The following is a 26,137-nucleotide window of genomic DNA, read 5'->3' on the forward strand; positions in this document are numbered from 1 at the left end:
TCTTTGACATATCCAAGACTGTAATTACCACCAATTCCCCATCTGTCCACTGTTTGTTTTATGGAAAATAATACATTTTTCGTGTTTTTTTGCAAAACAAAATGCAATAATTCAAATAATTAAACTGTCATTTAAAGGGTTAAAATCCTGAAAATTATTTAATGTTTGGTAGTTTTGAGTAGGTCTGAAATTGATTAAGTGATTTATGAAAAAAAAAGCAGAAAAAAAAATTAATGTATAATGATTTAAGAGCAGTTTTTTGGTGCGTGTACATTTTTGCCACGAAGGTGTCCAGAGGGTGCAAAATTTGAGGAGGGCATGAGGGTTAAGGCAGTGTGGGGTTCTGGGGAAAGAAAGATAGGAAAGTAATTAAGTGAAGAGTTTGGGGTGCTGCCAGCCTATCCAAATATATGGACTGTACTGGAATAACAGCAGAGAGGATGGGGTCCCGGGGAGTCAGAATCAGTTGAAGAGGAGTATGGTGTAGAACAACTTGTGGAATGATGCGCGTGGTGTAGTTTAAGGCCCCAAAGAAAAGGCCTCACTCCACGTTCCAGAGCACTAGCAACCAATGAAGGTAGACAGGGTGCCCACAGCGGTCCAACTCGTCCCGGGGAAGTGAAGAAAAGCAGATTGATGATGGTTCGGAGGATGAAGATCATGGCGAAGAAGACCAAGGCGACAAGGCAATGGAGGCAGATGACTGCAAAAGACGACGGCGAAGGTGGCCAAGAAGACGAAATGACAGTGATAGTGGCGAAGATAATGCCAAAAAGGGGAGGGATAGGGATGAAGAGACAGGTGGTAGGGATGACGGTGGGAGGGGTTGGGATGACAGAGGGAGGGTTTGGGATGACAGAGGAGTGAGGAGAGAGAGAAAAGGGAGAGAAAATGAGGGCGTGGGTCACACTCCCAAAATTATGTTATTAACTCCAACAAACCAATCAGTGTGTCTCTTGCCTTTTAAGAGACAGGTATGCTCTGACTTTGGTGGATTGCTATTTTAAGTGCACACTGCTTTTGCTCTTCTCAGCAAAGGAAACTGACCTGTCTTATGGGTGACTGTTTACAGGGTTCAAATCAGTCAGTGGTGCACTTGTGTTTTATGTTGCTAAGTAATACTCTAGAAATGTACCTGATCACACCTTACTTCCAGACCACTGTGCCCATCAGCACTGATACATATTCATCAGCATCTATGTTATTTATATGATGCAGGTACAAGGCGTGAAAATGAACTCTTCAATGAGTGTAAGATGAGCAATGAGCAAAGTACTCATATATGACTAATGTATCTGAAAAATGTATATTGGTAGCTGTACATCTTATGATCTCATATGGGGGGTTAGTGGCAGAAAAGCTCTGTATTCTTCTCTCTTGGAATTCATGGCTGAGGCCAGAAAGGGTGTCTGTCTGTTACAAATACTGTACGTAAGGTCTGGTGGCCGATCAAGGCATCCTCTGGCGCATCGGAGGGCGTGCCAGACCAGTGCAGAGGGTTAATTTAGCTAATTACCAACACCTGCTTTGAACACTTTATAAGCAACGCCAACCAGCCACTCGGCGCTGGATCTTTGAAGCTCGTGAGAGCGAATCTATGCCGGTTTCTTGAGCGAGTCCCGGCTCTTTTCACTTCCCCTCTCCCCTGCTCTATCTATGGCAAGTGCCGCTTCCCACTTTACTTTGTGCGAGGTTGAGCAGCATAGATGTCGCCTCGACTTCTCTTTGATTTCTCTTTTTTCTCTCTCTCGAGTCTGGTGGAGCCAGAGCTGTGTGCTCTCCTCCGCCGCCCCTCCCTTGAGTCTTTGTGTCTGTGTGTTTGTGTAGCAGCAGCAGCGCGGTGACGCGGCCGCTCTCTTTGTTTGGCTCCCCGCGGTTCCCCCTTCCTCCCCCCCAGTGGAACCGCAGTTTCCCCACAAGCATCAAGAGTCCTACCTTTGTTTAATTTGGAAAGTTTTTCCCTTTATCTCCCCAAAAATGAGGGGCAGACTTGCTTTCCAGGCGATCCTCTGTTTCTCCCTCACTTGCGCTCGGCACCATTTTGTGTTTGTCCGCCCGTTTTCGTGTTTTTTTTTTTCTTTGTGTTTAGGATAATTATAAGAATAGGATTCAATTATAAGAATTATATATATATATATATATATATATATATATATATATATATATATATATAATTATCTTTATAATACTACATATAATAATTATCATAACTATTCCTGTTATAATAATAATGATTATCATTATTATTATCATTATTTCCCTTTTTTTTCTTGGGTTTACCTGCTTTGAGATCTGCTGCTGCTTTGCTACTGCTCCCCACCCATTACAGTGTATTAAGAATTATATTATTCTATGCACCACCGCGCACTTAATTACCTAAATAAATTATCCCATTTTATAGTTAATTGCTAAATATATCATCACTATCAATAACATGTCTAAAATAATGTTGTTTTTTTATGCTGTTTCTGGGTTTTTGTATGATGGGTGCATTAGTTTGTATCACTGTGTGTTCCTTTGCGCAGTAATACACAGCTGTATCTTCAGTCTGCAGATTCTGTCCTTGTAATATTATTGTGTTAGTTCGAGTGTCTCTGGAGATGCTGAACTTGTTTTTCAGTTTATCATTGTAAGATATGTCAGCAGCGTAATCAATATAACCAATCCACTCCAGAGTTTTGCCTGCAGGTTGTCTGATCCAGGCTGTTTCATAGCTTGTAACTGAATATGAAACTTTACAGTTGATGGTCAGACTCTGACCTGGACGAACCATCATAGAACCAGGCTGAGTCAGTTCATAACTGTGAACACCTGTAGATCAACTTAGTGATTAGATACATCAAAATATTGTAACTTTTGTTTAAATATAAACACAAGGTATTAAATAAAATCTATTGATTAATGAATAACGTACAGGATACAGAAACCCACAGGATCAGTAGAGCTGTAGAGAACATGGTTGGTGTTGAAGTTGGATCTGTGGGATCTTCTCTCAGTTCTCCAGAGTTTAAGAGAGAGAGTTTCTCCTTCTTAACAGAAAGAGCTTGAGGTGGGAGGGGGATGTCTGGGGGATGTATTTGCTTATCTAATGACTCGTGTGAGGTAAACATATTTAAAACATTCAGTAGAGAACAGTAGTTTAACTAAATACATGTTAGAAACCAAGTCTCTGCCTCTTTTCAGCAAATACAAGCAACAACACTGAACAATAAACATTGTAGAATATACTGTCTGTAGTATCTGCTCAATATGTTGCTCAAATCCTGACTAGAAATTAAAAAGATCATGTTTAAGCTCCTCTCTTTAAATCACTTTATTGGTAGCTAATTAAAGTTAGTAGTTGTTTTATGCATTTATAGTAAGTGTGTGACTTTATTTGGGTTAAAAAATGCTCAGATTAATTTTCTCAAACCTGTTTACCACCCTGTTATTTTGTCTTAGCAAAAAAAAAACAGCTACCCTTTTATAGTGGACATTGGGAAAAATATAAAAAGCTGCCCTGAACTGTCTGCACAAATCTCCAAACAGGTGCATCTTCTGTCACTGTCATTAATAACAGTAAGCTATTGTTTTTTAACCTGTTTAAAAAAGTGATGGGCTAAGGTGTATGCACTACATTTGTATATTGGTAAGAATCCAATTATCAAGTCAAGTCAAGTAGTTTTATTGTCAATACTGCATATGTACAGGACATACAGAGAATTGAAATTACGTTACTCTCCTTCCCAATATTTTTAAGTACAGATAATAGATATAATAAAAGAAAGAATGGGAGACACTATGTGTACAATACAGCAGGGACACAAATAGACATACATGAGACAGAAACAAGGTGCAGTAGTGGTGGGGGTGAAATAGATATATAAATATAAGTAAAAAGAAATAAGATATATAATCTAAAAGAGTGGGAGACACTAAAGGTACAAAACAATAAGGCACAATAAACATAAGTAAGACGAAAGACAATATTGATGGTGATTGAGATGCAATGACAGTATAAATAGAACCCATATAACGGTAGTGCAAATATGGTATATAGCTTAAGGCTGGTAAAGTGAATGAGTGCGTAAAGTTCTTAAAGTTCACCGTTTTTGGGGAATGAAAGTGTGTATTGACAGTGCACGTATATCAGTAGTGCAGGTATTGGGTGTGTAGTGCAAGTCCGATTGGAAAGGTTCCAGTACTTTGTGTATTGTAGTGCAGAGTTTCAGTACTGTATTGGTGGGGGGGGGGGTCAGGATGCTGAGTGAGTGTGTGTTGGGGCAGGATTGGGATGGGGGGTAGAGCAGGAAGAGAGTTCAGCATCCTCACAGCCTGATGGATGGGGCTGTCTCGCAGTCTGCTGGTCCTTGCCCCGAGACTCTGCAGTCTCCTCCCTGATGGCAGCAGGCTGAAGAAGCTGTGTAGTGGGTGGGAGGGATCTCCTGCCAGATGGAGGGCTTTCCGTGTGAGGCGGGAGCTGTACAAGTCCTGAAGGGAGGTGAGAGAGGTTTTAACGATCTTCTCAGCTGCTCTCACGATGCGCTGTAGGGTCCTGCGGCAGGATGCTGTGCAGGCCCCGTACCACACGGTGAAACAGCTGGTCAGAATGCTCTCGATGGCCCCTCTGTAGAAGGTGGTCATGATGGGGGTGGGGGCTCCAGCTCTTCTCAGCTTGCGCTGATTTGCCTTCCTGGCCAGTGATGCTGAGTTGGTGCTCCAGGAGAGGTCCTCTGTGACGTGCACACCCAGGAACTTGGTGCTGCTCACCCTCTCCACAGCAGTTCCGTTGATGAACAGAGAGGTGTGCAGTGTGTGAGTTCTCCTGAAGTCCACAACAATCTCCCTAGTCTTCTCTGCGTTCAGAGAGAGATTGTTGTGTTTGCACCAGGAGGCCAGGCGGCTCACCTCGCTCCTGTAGTGGGAGTCATCATTGTTGCTGATGAGACCCACCACCGCCGTGTCATCCGCAAACTTGACGAAGAGGTTGGAGGTGTGTGCTGGTGTGCAATCGTGGGTCAGCAGAGTGAACAGAAGGGGGCTCAGCACACATCCTTGGGGAGCCCCTGTGTTCAGTGTGGTGATGCTGGATGTGCTGCTGCCAACCCGCACTGCCTGTGGTCTTCCAGTCAGGAAGTCTAAAAGCTGCCACAGTTGCACAGTGAATTGCTCAGCCCCAGACTGTCCAGTTTGTGTATGAGCTGTTGGGGGACGATTGTGTTGAATGCTGAGCTGAAGTCAACAAACAGCATTCTGACGTAGGTGTTCTTCTTGTCCAGGTGTGTGAGGGCTGAGTGGAGAACAGTGGAGATGGCATCATCGGTCAAGCGATTTGACCGATATGCAAACTTGTAGGGGTCCAGGGAGGGGGCGGAGCGAAGACTTGATGTGATGCATGACTAGTCGTTAGAAGCACTTCATGAGGATGGGGGTGAGTGCAACTGGACAATAGTCGTTGAAACAGGATGGCGATGCCTTCTTTGGGACAGGGATGATGGTGGTGATTTTGAAGCATGTGGGAACCACCGCCTGACTCAGAGAGGTGTTATAGATGTCAGGATAAACCTCTGCGAGTTCCCAGGCACAGTCTCTCAGCACATGACCAGGAATGTTGTCAGGCCCAGGAGCTTTCCGAGCATTGATCCTGCTGAATGCTCTCCTCACACTGTCTGGGGACAGCGTCAGCACCTGGTCACCAGGAGGAAGGATGGATTTCTAAGCGGGTGTGTTGTTGAGTGGCTCGACCCTTGCAAAGAACCCATTCAGGTCGTTCAGCAGAGATGTGTGGCTGTCGCAAGTCTGTGGATGTGGTTTATAGCCTGTGATAGACTGGATACCCTGCCACAGGTTCAGTGTGTCTCTGCTGTCACTGAAGCTTTGGGATATCTTCTTTGTGTACAGCCTCTTAGCTTTCCTGATCCCGCGGGACAGGTTGGCCCTGGCTGTCCTCAGGCCTGCCTGGTCACCTGTTGTGAAGGCTGCATTTCTAGCCTTCAGGAGCTTGTGGACCTCTTCTGTCAGCCATGGTTTCTGATTCGCTCGAACAGTGATGGTCTTGAGGTCGGTTACATCATCAATGCACTTGGTGATGTAGGCAGAGACAGTTTCTGTGTACTCCTGAATGTCTGTGTTGTTGTTGTGGGTGGCAGCCTCTCTGAACATATTCCAGTCTGTTGTGCTGAAACAGTCCTGAAGTGCCTCTGAGGAACCCTCTGGCCACACTCGTACCTGCTTAAGAACTGGTTTGGTGACTTTAACCAGTGGTCTGTAAGCTTGCATTAGCATAATGGTGAGGTGAGCGGAGGCTCCCAGGTGGGGGAGGGGGGGAGGCTCTGTAGCTCCTCTGTGTAGTAAAGATCTGGTCCAATGTGTTGTTTCCCCTGGTTGGAAAGTCTATGTGTTTTAAAAGTCCAGAAAACACACTCTTTGGGTCTGCATGGTTGAAATCTCCAGCCAGAATGAGAAAAGCATCTGGGTGTGCTGTCTGCTGTACAATAAAACACTGGTAAATTGTGATACTGTAAGCAAGGTATCGTAAACAAAGTTCAGCTAAACCAAACCAGAGACTGTAAAAAAGATGGACGCCGTGTTGCCATTCCCTTTCATTTAATGAAAATAAAGCCAAAATCTTCCGCCATGTTGGCGATTCTGATACCCGAGTCTGCGCAGTAGAGACCAGAGGAGGGAGAAAGACTGTGGAGAGACTGCCTACTCATTTAAATAACCCCGCCCCTGAGGGCTGCCTCCACAGAGTTCACACAGTCTATGGTCCCATACAGTCATTGGTCCCACCCCGACTAGGTGTAACCCAGCCCTTTTACAATAACCACACATTTTTAATTAGAGCGGAATAATGTTTTAAAAAATGAATTCTGTGGGGATATAAAAATTTGACAATATTGGGGGGTTGGGGGGGTTTGTGTTTCTGTCCACGGTGCGGGAGTCGGATTCGGCACAACAGCGGCGTAAGTTGTAAGCGCTCATGCTAGCCGCAAAATACGACAGAAGACACTGAGGGAGCTGCAGAATTATGTATGGGACTAGAATATGAGCACGAGGAGATAAAAGAGAAACATGCAAATCTCTCTCTCTCTCTCAGCACTGCAGTGACTCTGACATGGTGGTTTTGTGTTGGTATAAAGAAATCAGATACAGCAGTGCTGCTGGAGTTTTTAATCACCTCACCAGTGTCACTGCTGGACTGAGAAAAGTCTGCTAATCAGAAATACCTATTCATGAGCGTCCTGATTTAACCAAATTTACCAAAATGAAAGCTTCTGGAACATAATAAAAAGGAAGATAGACGATCACAAGCCATCGAACCAAGCTGAACCACTCAAATTTTGAGTGGAGAAAACTTATCCAAAAGCAGTGTGTAAGACTGGTGGAGGAGAACATGCCAAGATGCATGAAAACTGTGATAAAAAACAGGGTTATGCAACCAAATATTGATTTCTGAACTCTTAAAACTTATGAACTTATTAAATAAGTTTTCTTTGCATTATTTGAGGTCTGAAAGCTCTGCATCTTTTTTGTTATTTCAGCCATTTCTCATTTTCTGCTAATAAATGCTCTAAATGACAATATTTCTATTTGGGAGAAAGTTTTTCTGTAGTTTATAGAATAAAACAACAATGTTCATTTTACTGAAACAGAAACCTATAAATAGCAAAATCAGAGAAACTGATTCAGTAACTGAATTTTTTCTAAAGCTATATATATATATATGAAACACGTCTAAAATAATTTGTTGGTTTGAATGCTGTCTCTGGGTTTTTGTATGATGGGTGCATTAGTTTGTATCACTGTGTGTTCCTGTGCGCAGTAATACACAGCTGTATCTTCAGTCTGCAGGTTCTGTCCTTGTAATATTATTGTGTTAGTTCGAGTGTCTCTGGAGATGCTGAACTTGTTTTTCAGTTTATCATTGTAAGATATGTCAGCAGCGTAATTAATATAACCAATCCACTCCAGAGCTTTTCCTGCAGGTTGTCTGATCCAGGCTGTTTCATAGCCCTGAACTGAATATGAAACTTTACAGTTGATGGTCAGATTCTGACCTGGACGAACCATCATAGAACCAGGCTGAGTCAGTTCAATACTGTGAACATCTGTAGATCATAAATAGTGATTAGATACATCAAAATATTGTAACTTTAGTTTAAATATAAGCACAAGGTATTAAATAAAATCTGTTGATTAATGAATAACGTACAGGATACAGAAACCCATAGGATCAGTAGAGCTGTAGAGAACATGGTTGGTGTTGAAGTTGGATCTGTGGGATCTTCTCTCAGAGTTTAAGAGAGAGAGTTTCTCCTTCTTAATAGAAAGAGCTTGAGGTGGGAGGGGGATGTCTGGGGGATGTATTTGCTTATCTAATGACTCGAGTGAGGTAAACATATTTCAGTAATTCAGTAGAGAACAGTAGTTTAACTAAATACATGTTAGAAACCAAGTCTCTGCCTCTTTTCAGCAAAAATGCTCAGATTAATTTTCTGAAACATGTTTATCACCCTGTTATTTTGTCTTAGCATAAAACACAGCTTCCCTTTTTAGTGGACATGTGGATAAAAAAAAATCTGACCTGCACTTACACAGAGTAAGTATAATAGAAAATGATCAGTTCCAGTCCTTTTCCAGAAGCCTGTCTGATCCAATACATGTTATATCTCCCAAAAATGAATCCACTGCAGGTACAGGTCAGTTTGCGGGATCCTCCTGTTACCACCACGATTACTGACTGTTCAGCAGTGTTGGGAGTAACGGCGTTAAAACTAACAGCGTTACTAACGCCGTTACTTTTTTCAGTAACGAGTAATCTAACTAATTACTCTGACTGTAACTATAACGCCATTACCATTTCCGACACCCCGTTACTGCACGTTACTTTAGCCTCTATGAACTTTTTTTTTGTTGTAACTTTGGTTTGCCCTGGTTAACCCCTCCTCTTTCCGGTGAACTTGAGCTTCTGGCCGCTGTGCCTTGGCGTGGTGAAGTGAGGCACAATTGTGACGATTTGCTGCTCTAATCAATTCAGTGATTGCCGTGGACAGGCCAAGTTCCGATTTAAGGAAGTTAAGCTCTTTTTAGCTGCTCCGGTTTTTGTGGTGCTGCTGCTTTCTCTTTTAGAGCTTAGATTCTCTGCCCGAACCCGACCTGACCCAAAGACCGTCCCAAAATCGGGCTCCTATTTTTATTTTATATAAAGCTCTGGTGTGATAATCACAATGTTGCTAAGTAACCAATTATTATTGTTCACTAAAGCGAACGAAATAGCGAAAACTGAAAGTGAAAAAACATTTGTGTTAACTGAAACTAATAAAAACGGTAATTAAAAGGAAAAAAACATAACTATCTCGAACTGTATTTTGTGTTTATAAAACTAACTAAAACGAACTAAAATGACTGAATTTTCGTGTTTAATTTATTTATAAGAGCTGTTGTACAGCGGAGTTGTACAGCGGGCGGTGTTGCCGAGCGCGCAACACCTCGTGGTCCGTGGCGTTAGGTCTTGTGTAAAGCGCTCACGCTAGCCGCAAAATATGACAGAAAACACTGAAAAACTGCAGAACTATGTATGGGATTACAATATGAGCGCAAGGCAGATGAAAGAGAAACAGGAGATTCAGTATGTGAGAACATTTACCTGTGAGCAGTGTTGGGAAGTAACGGATTACATGTAACAGCGTTACGTAATCAGATTACAAATTATAAGTAACTGTAGTCCGTTACAGTTACTGCTTCAGTAAGTGGTAATCAGATTACAGTTACTCTGCTAAAATAAATGGATTACATTGCGGTACTTTCCTATTTTTGCTCTTCCAATCCAACACTGGCAAAACGCAAATAACATTTTGGGTGAAATCGCTCTGATATGACAGGGAACTGTCTGCCCCTCCTCCCGTCTCGCTGCACACACACACAGAGAGGAGGGGCAGACAGTGGCTCCGCACACACAAGGAGACGACATTAACTGACATTTTGGTCAACGAATAAAAACGAGACGAAAATGTTTGGCAGGGACGAAATCCAATCAGAACTGATTTAGTTCTGTGAAAGGTAGGGACCAGTTAGGAAGAGATCCAATCACTGCTACTTTAGCGGAGGTGGAGAGGCGGGATAAGCGGTGTACTCAACCAATCAGTACCCGCCTCTCCTGCAGTAGCGCCACGCGCTCAGTTACAAACCCGGGAATTAACCTGTCCTTATGGAGCTCGACTGGAAGTTAACTCGACAGTGTTCAGCAGGGAGAGAGAGGGGAGAGGCGATATATTTCTCCTTTGACGTCGTGAAAAACAACTTCATCTCCGGTAAAAACATCACTAATCTTTCAGCTTCTGCAGACCAGAGTCCCACAGATCTCCATGCAGAGAGCAGCGTTTTAATGCTGATGTTATTTCATGAGCTGATGTGTTTAACTCAGCAGTGCACTAAAACACAGAACTGATACAGAACTCACTCATTAAGATCAGATCATCTGTTTAGTCTCACAGTGGGAAAGATATAGCTAGTGTTAAAGCAGGAACAGGTCAGAAAGGAACTCAATAATATAACCAAAATAAAACAATAAAATAAGTGAATCTATGAACCCAAAAGTCTGTGTAAAGTTTCTTACAGCACTTTCTCATCAGTTTCTCACTTTAACTCATGAAGTCTCTCAGTACATCCTGAGAGCATCTCTACAGGACAGTGTGTGAATGTGTGTTTTGATCTCATTTATAGACTGTAGCTCCAGTAGATGTGCTGGAGATAAAACTAGATCCTTTAAAAGTTGTTTTTGCATCTACAGCTCTGTTTAAACTATAATTTAACTATTCAGATGTTTTATGACCTGATTTCTAGAGCAAAATTTTAAATGTAACATATGTATAGTCACACACCTACAATAATAATAATAATAATAATATACATTAAATCATATATAAATATATTTCACTTTCAAACATTAACAATATTACTCAAGTGGTTATTAAACGTTTCATTTCGTATAAGTGTAGAGTTAGAATTCAAGGAAACTGATGAAAAATAATTTACATTTACACCCTTTACATTTTAGTCGACTAAATTTACTGTAATTTTAGTAGACTATATTCTTATGACATTAAGTTGACTAAAACTAAGTCGACTAAATTACTGAATTGTGACTAAAACTAAATGCTATTTTCGTCACAAGACTATGACTAAGACTAAATCAAAATTTGTTGTCAAAATTAACACTGGTGGCAAACCTGCAAATGGACAGCTTACAGTTGTTGTTACATTGTTTGGTTTTAAATGGTTTTATCATCAATTTATCGAAGTGTTTCATAAAATTGTTTGATGAAATGGTTTCATAAGTATTGTTATAGAGTGATTGAAAATGCTGTTTTATTTGTTTATCTATTTGTTAACTGGAAAGAAAAATAAAATAATAATATTCAATATGTGGTCGCTACATTCATTCAGGCTTAAAAAAATGACAATATTTAAAGTAATCCAAAGTAATCAGATTACGTTACTCACTTGAAGTAACGTAACTGATTACCTTACAAATTACATTTTGAGTGATGTAATCAGTAATCTGTAAGGGATTACATTTTAAAAGTAACCTTCCCAACACTGCCTGTGAGTAGCTCATTCCAGAACAAGCAAATATTTCTCTCTCTCTCTCTCTCTCTCTCTCTCTCTCTTTCTCTCTCTCTCTTTCTCTCTCTCTCTCTCTCTCTCTTTCTCTCTCTCTTTCTCTCTCACATTTATTAGATTGATCTCTCTGATGAGATGTGTGAAAACGAATAAAAACTAGCAAGCCCACACTAAAAACAAATTAAACCTTACTGAATCAAACTATAATAAAATGAAAAATGTAATCACGTAGCTCTGGGGGCACGTGAACGCCTCCGCGTTTGACTTGCAGCACTGTGTGTAGCTGTTCTTAAAAATCATTTAAATTAAATAATAGTTTTATGCTATGTTTCAGTGTTAATTAACATAATTCTGATTATATTTCACTCATTCAATCAGCCCGAAAACAGACAGTTTATGGTTTGGGTTGGCTCGGGCTCATAATGACAGTTCATGGTTCGGGCTTGGGCAGAACCTGCACGGGCTCGGGCTGGGTCGGGTCGGATTTTTTGGGCACGATCTAAGCTCTATTCTCTTTTGGTGAAACTGTTATATTAATACCATTTTAACGGTCATTAGATTGTTGTTTTTGTCCATTATTTTGTTTTGTTTATAAAATTTTTCGTTTGAGTGTGGCTTGGTTTGTTTAACTCCATCCCCAGACGCGTTTTTCCATTTTTTCCGTTTTTTTCAGTATTACATGTTTTAGTAATTTTCTTTGGTTCTGTGAAGAATTTCGTTTTTATTTTTTGTAATTCGTTAGATTATATTTTTGTCAACATTTTGGGTTTATTATCGTTTGGTATTTTTCTAATAATAATAGTAAATACATAATTAATTTCCTTTTTTTTGACGGGCGAATAATAAAAGTAATGCGATAGTTACTTTTACTGGTAACTAGTTACTTTTATAGTGGAGTAACTCCGTTAGTAACTCAGTTACTTTTTTGGAGAAGTAACGAGTAACTATAACTAATTACTTTTTCAAAGTAACGTGCCCAACACTGCTGTTCAGACTGTGTGAGAACAACCTGAAAGTGAACACCTGAAAACTGATACAGAGAAATCAATAATAAACCACATTAAATATGGTTAGTTCACATCTAGTGCATTAATATGATTCTGCATGCACTTCAAGTGATGCACACTCACACACTGTAAGCAGTTGTTACAAACCTAAACTCCTCTTCATTTACTCTACATTTAAATAAATAATATTTGCACAACAGACTGATGTTGTAAGATATTGCTGAATAGATCATAAGAGTACTATAGACAGTTTGATTTTGTTTTGTGAGTATAGGGTGCCCCCTGCTGTAATATAGATAAATTACAGTGATCTTACAGTTTTTCTCCATTGGTTTGGCTCATTTCTTGAAACTGAGATGACATTATCAAAATAACATGGACAAATCCCCAAACTAACTTGCGGTTCCTCACAACAGAATGGCATTTCTCATTGCTTTCATCACATTTCAAATGCTTTATACATGTCTCAAGCACTTAGTACATCTTTGCAAATGGTTATGTACAAGTAGCCTACACTTAACACAATCATCCTACATTTAGTACATTTTCCAAAAGAATGCATCTAGTTGGTCTATCCCAATTGGTTGGTTCTCAGTGTAATGGTTGTTCTCTCCAAAACATGTCAGCACAATTTCATCGTATAAGTCATCATCTGCAGAATAGTCTGCTCAATTCTCAAAATGAATTAAGAAATTGTAATACAATACAGAACACATATTTTGGAACATTTCATAAATTCATTACAATCAGGTGAGTAGGTAACAGGTGAAAGCAGGTTTTGACGAGGAGGAGTGTCTCACATTACAGGTGACCAATCCATCAGTTTGTTACCTGACAGGTGTTGTGTATGATTTTGAATGCTGGAATTGATGTATATATACAGCTTGGCCTGGTGCTTGTACTTTTATGCTACTTCTGTGATGATATAACAGGCGATCAGTGTAGAGGATGGCTCAGGCATTCTTCCCAAGGTGCATTGCTAAAGAAGATCAGATGCGATGTTGATGAGAATTTGTGGCCAAACAGACAGCAGTGAATGGATGGCCAGAAAGATGACCAGGAGAGAGAGAGGGGAGTGACACAGAGTATTCAGAATTTTACTGTATTGCATTTGTGATGCTTGACTGTTTTTTCATAGACTTGTGTATAGCTGGACAGAGCATCGTCTCTCAAAAGTGAAGCCACCCCAGGTCGGGCGCCCCCTGCTGTTCGGTTTCAGAAAGCTGTGTAACCCCACCCATCCCCATAGGTTTCAATGGCAAAACAGACAATTTTCAATCACATTTTTGTTCTAATATACTGTAATTATACCTCCTTTATTTAAATGCAGCAGCTAGTGAAACCTCTGATTATTTTGTAAATTTTTTTTATATCCCCACAGAATTCATTTTTAAAACGTTATTCAGCTCTATTCAAAACGGTGTAGTTATTGTAAAGGGCCGGTTATGGGTGGGACCAATAACAGACCGTCAGCTCCACTCCGCTCCGCTCTGCAGTCTGTGACGGCGAGGCAGCCCTCAGGGGCGGGTTATTTAAATGAGTAGGCTGTCTCTCCACAGTCTTTCTCCCTCCTCTGGTCTCTACTGCGCAGAATCGGGTGTCAGGATCGCCAACATGGAGGAAGATTTTGGCTTCATTTTCATTACAGTTTTTCTGGATTGTTTACACACATTTCTGAAAACATGCCTCGTATTCTCAGAACTCTACACACAAATCCAACAAACACACACACAATGGGCAAAACCCTTCAATTCTCCTGCAAAATGAAACTTTACATTCAAAACAGTTTTATCTCTTCACAAAAGGCCATTTTGTGTTCAGATGACACACACAAACTATCATATGAACAGACAATTAAAAAAAGCATTTAAACACTGATGTGCTCAGTGTAAAACACCATTCTCCATTCATCATAATGACTTTGTTCAGTGTTACACTTACTACAGACATTAAATACATAAGTGCGTTGTAAAATATTTTAGAATATTGTTTTTATACTCAGAACACACAAATATACTGTAACAAACATGTTTTATTTTTCCCACAAAACAATGTACACAGTGTACATCCCAACCGACACAAAGTTGCACATACAGTGCAGAAGATTTTACTGTATACAGTTAATAATAAAAAAACAAAACAAAATAAACTATGCTGCATCCTCTCTTCTGTTTCGGTCTGGCCACAGCACCTCATCTACATCACAAGCAATGTTTTCCCTGGCCAAGCAGCGGGGGAAATATCGCCTAGCATGGCGAATCCAGCCATGAAAAGCATCAACTGCTATATCTCCACATGCGTCTTCCATAGCTTGGAAAAGGGGTATACGCGTTTCTGAATTTAGGTCGTACACTTTCCATCTCCAGGCAGAAAAAAATTCCTCAATACGATTGAGGAATGGAGAATATGGAGGGAGATAAACAACTGAAAAGCGTGGGTGGTCAGTGAACCAGTTATGAACCAGAGCAGCCCGGTGGAAGCTTACGTTGTCCCAAATGACAACGTACCTGAGCTGCTCTGGGCCGTCTATCTGATCTGGTGGAATGAGTGTGTTGTGTAGGGTGTCCAGGAATGTGATCAGATGGGCAGTGTTGTAGGGGCCAAGGGTAGCATGGTGATGGATGATGCCATGGTGGGTCATCGCTGCACACATTGTGATGTTCCCTCCGCGCTGGCCAGGGACTTCAACAATGGCACGCTGGCCGATTATATTCCTTCCCCTCCTTCGTCTTTTTGTGAGGTTGAATCCAACCTCATCAATGAAGATGAACTGGTGCTCCACTGCATCCACCTCCAGCTCAAGGACTCTCTGAAACACACATGACAATATCAGAAGTAGACATGGAGCGGTCACTATTGTGAAGCACAATCATTATGATTACAATATAATAGAAAGAAATATGTATGATTTATACAATGTTGACAGTATGCATCAAGGGTGGGAATGTATAGGACGTACTTGCACACAGTTATATCGCAATTCTTTGACTCTTTCTGAATTGCGCTCAAATGGCACCCTGTAGACCTGCTTCATCCTCAGTTTATTTCTGTGCAAGACACGGTCCAGCATTGATAAACTTACCCTATCAATATTTTGAAATATCTCATTGTTTTCTATTATTTTTCTTTGTATTTGCCGTAAGGTAATGGCGTTATTTTCAAGAACCATGTTCATGATCTCTGTTTCCTGTTCAGGAGACAGAAGACGGCCCCGTCCACCTCTTGTTGGTAATCTTTCAGTTCTGCAATACAAAGAGTGCAATACTGTAAATACTGTGTAGGAATACATTTCCCAAATACTCGAAACACAATGTCCTACAGAACAGTCCACAGGTAATACTGTACTACTGTACTCATTGAGTACTGTATTGATATGCAGTACTGCAGTTTTGTAGTGAGAGTAGATTTCTTACCTATTCTCATTGCGGAAAGTCCGGATGATGGATGCTACAGTGTACCTGCTCAAATTTGGCTGTACTCTTTGCCCAGCCTCCCTCATTCTTAGGCCATGGTTGACCACATGGTCAACCAAAGTGGCTCGGATCTCATCAGAAATGATTGTCCTTGGCCTTCCTCGTCCTCGTCCTCCCCATCGTCCTCCTCTTACTCTCACTCCTCTGGCTCTGGCTCTGCCTCTGTTTACAACATTGGCCTCCATTGCTCCAAAACAGAAGAGCTCACCTGTTGCCCTTTTATGCTAAAGCTCTGATTGCTGAGTGGAAACATGTGTGTTAGGTGTTTGCCCATGTGAGGAGTCAGTGTGCATAGTAGGGCAATTAACTTTAGAGTTTTGAATAACAGTGTGTTCCTTGTGAAAACAAGAGATTTTCTTCATGACACTTGTGTGTAGAGTTTTGGAAAAAGTGTGTTTTAGAACTGCAATTTGAGTGTAAAGCAGGAATTGTGCTTGTAGTTTAGCAGAATTGGTTCAGGGGGTTGGTGCATGAGTTACATTTTGTGGTCATTGTGTTTCAAGTACCAATATTTGTGTCTAAACAATCGAGAAAAACTGTAAATGAATGGGAACGGCGACACAGCGTCCATCTTTTTTACAGTCTCTGTTTTTTTTTACATACTGTAATGTATTTTGTTTTGTTTTTGCAGGTTTTTGTATTTTGTATACACAGTATATTTGATACATTTTCCTTAGTATTTTCTTTTCTTTTCTACCTACAGTAATGTGTAAAGACATGTGGTGTGAAAATTGTATTCCTTCAGCTAGACCTCTGCCAAAAAGACAAAACAGCTAAGCATTTTGACTTGCAGTACTTACACAATGCCAAAGAGACAATGCATTTTGGGGACACTGATGATTTGTGTGAGAAAGGAAATTAGTTTTGACACATGGGTAAACTGTTTTTGGAGCGATATGAGCATTTGATGAGGATCCATGTAGTTTTGCTGCACCATCCAGTTTATTTTGACAGGAGGACGAAATGAATGAAAATGTGCCAAAGCAATTGAGAAGGATCTATGCCATTTTTATGGTACTGACTGTTTATATGGGAGAGGGACTTCATTTTGAAGCAAGAATGAACGTTTTGTGAGACATATGACATTTTGCTGGTTATCTGAAGTGTTGCGAAGAACTGTAAGTCTGTTTGGCCAATTTACCTTATAGTTATAGGAATGTCATCTCAGTTTCAAGAAATGAGCCAAACCAATTGAGAAAAACTGTAATATGCAATACTTACTTGGATAAAGTCTAAACTTACAATTCTTGACTGAATAGTCTTATAATGCAACACTTACCTGAATAAAGTCGTAATATGCAATACTTACCCGAATAAAGTCTAAATATGCAATATTTATGTAAATAAAGTCTTAATATGCAATACTTGCCTAAATAAAGGCTTAATTTGCAACGTTTACCTAAATTACTATCTCATGTCTGAGATATTATATGTTGTCTAAAATCCTTTCAAGCACAAGCATGGTTTATGTATTATACCAAAAAATACCGGTATTTGTTAGCTAAATGTTGCACAGTTAAAATATACCAATTTAGCTAATTTATAATTGGTGTACAATTAAGGTCCTACAGAGTTTGACTTAAATTTTGTCAGGATATTCGTCAATATAAAACTTTAAGCTAATGTCTTTTTTTTTCTTTTGTCATAGGCAAAGTGGACGCTGCAGCGGCACGGATAAGGGAGCTTGAGCAAAAAGTGGTTGAGCTGGAGAATGAAATCAAACAGCTTACACTCCTTGCAGACCAGCATAAGCTCAACCATTTCTGCTCAACTGATGAAGAGTTCCGCTTCTTCACACGATTTCACTCAGAAGAAGTCTTCATGTTGTTCTGGGAGTCTGTTGCACCATCAGCTTCAAGGATAGTTTACTGGATCAAGGCACAGAGGGAGGCTTATGGAACACCCAGTCCTCACCGTAAACTAGGCCTGATGAATGTTTCCTGTTTCTTTGCCGTATTGCTGCTGGACTCAAGGAACAAGCTTTGGCTTCCATGTTCAAGGTCAGTTTGTCAACAGTAAGCCGCATCATCATAACATGGACCAGTTATTTTTACCTTGTTTTGGGCTCCCTACCTACATGGATGACCAGACAGCAGGTGCAAGCTACCATGCCTAAAAAATTCCGCCAGTACTGCCCAGAGGTCCGTGTGCTGATTGACTGCACAGAAGTCTGCTGTGAGACAGCAACATCACTCACCTTACAATCTGAAAGCTTTTCAAATTACAAAAATCACACAACATTTAAATCATTGGTTGGGGTTGCTCCCTGTGGCGTTATCACATTTGTTTCCAAGCTTTACACCGGATCCATCTCAGATCAGGAACTAACCCAGAGGTCTAACTTCATCAGGCTTCTGCAACCAGGAGATAAAGTGATGGCTGACAAGGGCTTTCAGATAGAAGGGATGCTGGCAGAAGTAGGGGCCACCCTCATCTTTCCCCCCTTCAAGAGGTCTGTGCAGTTCACCAAGGAAGATGCTGAGAAGACCCAAGCAATAGCACGTCTAAGAGTGCTGGTGGAAAGGGCAATCCGCAGAGTGTAGGAGTACCACATCTGGGACGGAGTTGTTCCACTTTCCCTCACTGGCTCAGTCAACCAACTTTGGGCAGTTTGTTGCCTGATGTCCAACTACCAGGGTCCCCTGGATATCATTTACGATAAACCTGTTTTTGAATGTTTTTATATATTTCAGAAATGTTTAGTCCAAATTTCAGATTTTTCTGTTTTTTTAATCAATTCTGTACAAAGTTCTGCTTAAATGTTTTAGCCTTTACTTACCACATTTCTTAATTACCCACTCGAGCTACTGTAGTTTCTCTTAAATGTTTGTGTTTCTGATGTCTTAATGTCCAAAGAATGTTTTTATATTATATGTTGCTTCTGTTGGAAATGAAAAGTGCTACATAAGGTAATTATTTTTGTTAGATTTTTCAAATTTATGAGTGTTTATAAATATAATAAATGAAATGCATTTAATTCTCTTGTCCCAGGTGCTTTGTATGTGTCTTATATGTAGACAAAGTTATAGATTATTTGGTTACGACTGTATTCATTGGACATACCATTGCAGGAAATACAGTATTCTAAATATACTGATTATAAACAATATAGCTAGTTGTCAGAATTAATGCATTCTTTGAAGCACAAACAAAATATTATGTTTACCCCAAAATATCCTGATTTTTGAAGTTAATTAAAATGTAAAATAGTTCCATGACACCCAATTCTAATAGATTAATACAGTAAACAAAACGTAAAAAAACTGAAATGTTTTCTCTGCTGGCTTTGTGCTACAAAAAAAAGACTATATAAATTTATTAAGAATCCACTCCATATTTTCACAAAAAAAAACAACAAACTACAACAGAACCAATTAAACAATCTTAACTTTGTATGCATCTACACTTTATCTTTTATGTTTAGGTAGACATCCATGTATACATGATGATAAAATGTATCTAGCTTCTCTCTCATCGATGTTATAAGTCCCTGGTCCCGCAAAATTCTCTGAATGGTGACATCATTTTGAGTATCTGTTATGAAGTCACACCACTGAAGACCAGTTATGGCAAGTTGCCCCTGTACCTGCCAGAAGTACTTGTGAGAGGGTTTCAGTGTTGCCTAACCTGCAACAACTTTAAGGTGTTTAACCTCCAGAACTGATGCCACATTGCAGCACTTCACTTCTGCCAGCCCAAATGGTGGTGACGCTGTAGGGTCATAAATCCTTGCATCTGGATAAGGCCCGAGATAAGGTGCATCTGGATGGATGACGACTCCACATGGTAGTACTGACACATTACGTGCATCAGAGTACTGTTTTAACAGTCCCTGGTTTGTGGCGTACCTTTAAGTATTCTTGTTGCCAGAGCTTGAGATGAAGATTTTCCACAGACATGGCACACCTCGCAAAATCTGCTTGCTGTGATGCGGGGCCGACGCACCTCAAACCAAAGCTGTGAGGTAGACTGCTGCTGTGTTCTCTCTTCTATCATGGCTGCTTGTGGGGTGTTCACTTTCAGGCTTTCCAGGTGACATTTCTGTTTGTAGTTGGGTGTGAAATCAAATTTGGACTGGAATCTGTAATTCTCTATTGGCAGTTGAGGGTATTCTGGGGCATCAGGGTGCTTGATTACCTCACTATTCCAGGCTGTGGGTGCATGTTTCTCATCTTCTCTGCAAGTTCCAACATGTGAGGGTCAGGAAAGGGGCCTATAAAACAAAAGACAAAATTAACAGATAAGGTTAGTTGAGACATCTGTAACTTGTTCAGTAGTTGTTTCAAGATTCTTTGGTAAGCAATGTATCTTTAGGCTTATATTCAGGTAAGTATTGTATCATATGTAAACTGTTATTCAGGTAAGTATTGTATCATATGTAAACTGTTATTCAGGTAAGTATTGTATCATATGTAAACTGCTATTCAGGTAAGTATTGTATCATATGTAAACTGTTATTCAGGTAAGTATTGTATCATATGTAAACTGTTATTCAGGTAAGTATTGTATCATATGTAAACTGTTATTCAGGTAAGTATTGTATCATATGTAAACTGTTATTCAGGTAAGTATTGTATCGTATGTTTGTCTGTTGTTCAGGTAAGAAGTAGATGTTTATTCAGGTGAGTATTGTATCATATGTAGACTGTTATTCAGGTAAGTAGTAGATATTTATTCAGATAAGTAGTGTATCTTATGTAGACTGTTACAGATCTACTATATGTGTACTCTCCACAAAAAGACTGTTTTCACAATGGCTTATTTATTTGTATTAAACACCTTTATATATTACACATAACACGGTTTTCAGCTTACCTGGATACGCTTGATAAAGTGTGGACTTTACCCCTGTTCTGCTGATGGTTTTAGGTTTACGAACTTCCATGTCACATGTTGATTTGACAAGGCTGGATTTTCTCAGTCAGCTTTATGAGGTAGAGTCACCTAGAATTCAGGCTTTGAGTTAACAGCTGTGCTGAAATCATCAAGAGTTTAATTAATTTCTTGCCTCTAAATGTGTTTAAGATCATCAGTTGTAAAGTTGTGAAGAGGTAGAGTTACAGGTATACAGTGAATAGCCCTATTTGAGTAATGTTCTAATCTGGATTATGGCAAGAACTACTCAACTAAATAAAGAAACAAAAAATACTTTAAGAAATGAAGGTCAGACAATCTGAAACATTTCAAGACGTTGAAAGTATCCTTAAGTGCAGTGCAGCCCATATAAAATGTTATGATGGAACTGGCCCTCATCAGGAACATCACAGAAAAGCAAGAGCAAGAGATTCTTCTGGTGTACAGGATGAGTTCTAAAGTTACCAGCCACAAGTTAACAGCTCCCCAGATAAGAGCATGTAAATACTTTATTTTGTATTTTGGTTTGTTTAACACTTTTAGTTACTAAACCATTCCTAATATGTTCCTTCAGTATTTATTTATAATATAGAAAAAATAGATAAATATATATATTTATTTTTTTAGATAATGTGTCTTTTGACTGGCACTGAACATCATATGCATACACCAAAACAGGTCAAACAAAAAAAAATAAATTAAATGCTGATTATTTTTTCTAACATTTTATCTTGGTCAAAACATGCCTCGCCTCCACCACCAAACTGTGCTGTTTTTTTGCTTTACTTTATATCTGTACCCTCGTCCAACTGGAAGGTGAATTTGGACATTTGTACACGGGCTAAAGTTCCATTTTGACCAGTCGCAATTTGACAACAAATCATGGAATAACTTTTGTTTGTACTTATTTTACTTTAATTCCATGAAAATTGTACAAAAGTCTTACTTAAATTGTTCTTTAAGTAGTTCTTAAAGTGTTCTTAACTGTACTAAAGTAAAACTATTTTAAATATACTAAAGTTACATTTAAACATACTACGTCATGTATGTAACCCCATATTTTAAATATGCTTACAGTAAAATAACACAATACATTTAATGAGTATTACAACTGTATCACTATTATACACATAGAGAGTATATTGGAAATGAATTAATGCTTACAGTAATATATTCAAAATATAAATATGCTTCTTTTTCCTTTCTTATGTAAGCAGCACACTAGTGTACTTCTTTGGGTAAAAAATTGTGTATATTTTAATATACTGTATACAATTTTTAGCGTGTTACAAATTTACTCTAAATTTTATAAATGTTGTAATTTAATTTACTTTCTAAAAGTTACATGATACATTGCACTTTAAGTGAACCACTGTAACAGTTGTTTTTAACACCCTTTGCTAAAAAAGTACAAAAGTACATTTGTAAATAAGTATTTTAGAAATATATTGAATTACATTAAACTAAAAGTGTACTTAATAGTACTCTATTTATTTAAAATACTCTATATTGTACTTTTAAAAGCATGATCAAAGTTTACTTTCAAACATTTGATGAACGCATTATATTACAGTTTTTCTCCATTGGTTTGGCTCATTTCTTGAAACTGAGATGACATTCTCAAAATAACATGGACAAATTCCCAAACTAACTTGCGGTTCCTCACAACAGAATGGCATTTCTCATTGCTTTCATCACATTTCAAATGCTTTGTACATGTCTCAAGCACTTAGTACATCTTTGCAAATGGTTATGTACAAGTAGCCTACACTTAACACAATCATCCTACATTTAGTACATTTTCCAAAAGAATGCATCTTGTTGATCTATCTTAATTGGTTGGTTCTCAGTGTAATGGTCGTTCTCTTCAAAACATGTCAGCACAATTTCATCATATAAGTCATCATCTGCAGAATAGTCTGCTCAATTCTCAAAATGAATTAAGAAATTGTAATACAATACAGAACACATATTTTGGAACATTTCATAAATTCATTACAATCAGGTGAGTAGGTAACAGGTGAAAGCAGGTTTTGACGAAAATGAGTGTCCCACATTACTGGTGACCAATCCATCAGTTTGTTGTCTATTATTTTGAATGCTGGCATTGCTGTATATACAGTGGATATAAAAAGTCTACACACCCCTGTTCAAATGCCAGGTTTTTGTGTTGTAAAAAAATTAAAGCAAGACAAATAATTTCATAACTTTTTTCACATTTAATGTGACCTATAACCTGTACAATGCAATTGAAAAACAAACATAAATCTTTACAGCGAAAAAATATAAAACAAAAAACTTAAAATCACCTGGTTAAATACATATAACTAATACTTTGTTGCAACATCTTTTGCATTTATTACAGCACTCAGTCTTTTTGGGTAGGAACCTATCAGCGTGACACATCTTGATGTGGCAAAATTTGCCCACTCTTCTTTGCATAACTGCTCAAAATCTGACAAAATGTGAGGGCATCTTCTGTGCCCAGCCCTCTTCAGATTACCCCACAGATGTTCAATGGGATTCAGGTCTGGATTCAGGCTGGGCCATTCCAAAGCCTTAATCTTATACCGCTGAAGCCATTCTTTTGTTGATGTAGACGTGTCCTTTGTGTCATTGTTGTGCTGAAAGATGAAGTTCCTTTTCATCTTCAGTTTTCTACCAGAGGCCGAAGGTTTTTGCCAATACTGACTGGTATTTGGAACTGTTCAAAATTCCGTCCACCCTGAATAAAGCCCCAGTTCCAGCTGAAGAAAAACAGCCCCAAAGTATGATGCTGCCACCACCATGCTTCACTGTAGGTATGCTGTTCTTTTGGTGACGAGCAGTGTTGCTTTTGCGCCTAATATACCTTTTGGAATTATGTCCAAAACGTTTAACCTTGGTTTCATTAAACCATAACACATTTTCCCACATGCGTTTGGTAGATATCAGATGAATTTTTGGAAAATTAAGTAGAGCTTAGATGTTTTCTGGATGTTTGTTTTGCACAGACATATGAAGAAGTCGGCAGATTGTTGTCACATGTACTACACAGCCAGTACTTGCCAGAAATTCTTGCAGCTCCTTCAGTGCTGCTGTCGGCCTCTTGGCAGCCTCCTTGACCAATTTTCTTCTTGTCTTATCATCAATTTTTGTCAAATGTCTTGTTCTTGGTAATGTCTTGTTGTGCCATGTTTTCTCCACTTGATGATGACAGTCTTCAAAGTGTTCCATGGTATATTTAATGACTTTTGTAGCCTTCACCTGACTGATATCTATAAATAATGAGATACCTCTGATGCTCTGGTATCTCTTTGTGGACCATGGCTTGTGCTGAAAGATGTGGCTACAAAAATATCAGGACAAGCCTACTAGAACAGTTAAACTTTATTGGGAGTTGATCAGAGGCACTTTAATTGTTGACAGGTGTGTGCTGACTCCAATTTAAAGTGAGATCGAAGGTTATTGGTTAAATTTGAACACAGCAACACCCCTAGTTATAAAAGGGTGTGCACACTTATGCAACCTCAATATCTCAGTTGTTTATTTTTACTTCACCTCCCTGAAAGATTTCTGTTTGTTTTTCAATTGCATTGTACAGGTTATAGGTCACATTAGGTAGAAATTATTTGTCTTATTGTAATTTTTTTTACATCACAAAAACCTACCATTTGAACAGGGGTGTGTAGACTTTTTCTATCCACTGTATACATCTTGGCCTGGTGCTAGTTCTTTGATGCTAGTCCTGTGATGATATAATGATTATATAGTCCTGTGATGATATAATGATTATATAGTCCTGTGATGATATAATGATTATATAGTCCTGTGGCGATCAGTGTAGAGGATGGCTCAGGCATTCTTCCCACAGTGCATTGCTAAAGAACATATCAGATGCAATGTTGATGAGAATTTATGGCCAAACAGACTGCAGCGGATGGATGGCCAGGAAGGTGATGGAGAGAAGGGAGTGACACAGAGTAGTCAGAATGTTACTGTATTGCATTTGTGATGCTTGACTATTTTTTTACCTACTGTAATGTATTTTGTTTTGTTTTTGCAGGTTTTTGTAATTTGTATACATAGTATATTTGATACATTTTCCTTAGTATTTTCTTTTCTTTCTACCTACAGTAATGTGTAAAAATGTACTTGTAAATAAAAATAGTTACAATTTCCTCAGCAGAAAGAGTGCAGTGTGTGTGGTGTGAAAATTGTATTCCTTTAGCTAGACCTCTGCCATAAAGACAAAACATCTAAGCATTTTGACTTGCAGTACTTACACAATGCCAAAGAGACAATGCATTTTGGGGGCACTGATGATTTGTGTGAGAAAGGAAATCAGTTTTGACACATGGGTAAACTGTTTTTGGAGCGATATGAGCAGTGATGAGGATCCATGTAGTTTTGCTGCACCGTCCAGTTTATTTTGACAGATGGACAAAATTAATGAAAATGTGCCAAAGCAATTGAGAAGGATCTATGCCATTTTTATGGTACTGACTATTTATATGGGAGAAAGACTTCATTTTGAAGCAAGAATGAACGTTTTGGGAGACATATGACATTTTGCTGGTTATCTGAAGTGTTGTGAAGAACTGTAAGTCTGTTTGGCCAATTTACCTTTTAGTTATAGGAATGTCATCTCAGTTTCAAGAAATGAGCCAAACCAATTGAGAAAAACTGTAATGTACTTTTAATACATTTTAGGTAAGTACATAAATATGTTAGTATATTTACAGCATGCTTAGACATTTCTCAATATGTTTTAAGTACAATTAAGTATATAGTATATATATATATGAGTAGGTAACAGGTGAAAGCAGGTTTTGACGAGAAGGAGTGTCACACATTACAGGTGACCAATCCATCAGTTTATTACCTGACAGGTGTTGTCTATGATTTTGAATGCTGGCATTGCTGTATATATACAGCTTGACCTGGTGCTAGTACTTTGATGCTAGTCCTGTGATCATATAACAGGTGATCAGTGTAGAGGATGGCTCAGGCATTCACGGCGTTTCTTCCCACAGTGCTAAAGAACACATCAGATGCGATGTTGATGAGAATTTATGGATAAACAGACTGCAGCGGATGGATGGCCAGAAAGATGAGGAAGATGACCAGGAGAGAGAGGGGAGTGACACAGAGTAGTCAGAATGTTACTGTATTGCATTTGTGATGCTTGACTGTTTTGTTTTTGCAGGTTTTTGTATT

General features: G+C 39.1%; 1 protein-coding gene and 1 long non-coding RNA gene across 2 annotated transcripts in view; both read right to left on the reverse strand.

Moving 5' to 3' along the window:
• Positions 1-26,137, reverse strand: part of LOC125784523 (immunoglobulin gamma-1 heavy chain-like) — an 83,517-nt gene that overhangs the window by 48,294 nt on the left and 9,086 nt on the right. The window lies entirely within an intron of this gene.
• LOC125784367 (uncharacterized) lies at positions 14,626-16,447 on the reverse strand. Its single transcript, XR_007427146.1, has 2 exons — positions 16,025-16,447; positions 14,626-15,853 (listed from the first exon to the last, which is right to left on the reverse strand). It is a non-coding gene; the product is annotated as an uncharacterized LOC125784367 (long non-coding RNA).

The sequence above is a fragment of the Astyanax mexicanus genome, chromosome 19, assembly GCF_023375975.1.
Source record: "Astyanax mexicanus isolate ESR-SI-001 chromosome 19, AstMex3_surface, whole genome shotgun sequence".
In the NCBI taxonomy this organism is placed as follows: Eukaryota; Metazoa; Chordata; class Actinopteri; order Characiformes; family Acestrorhamphidae; genus Astyanax; species Astyanax mexicanus.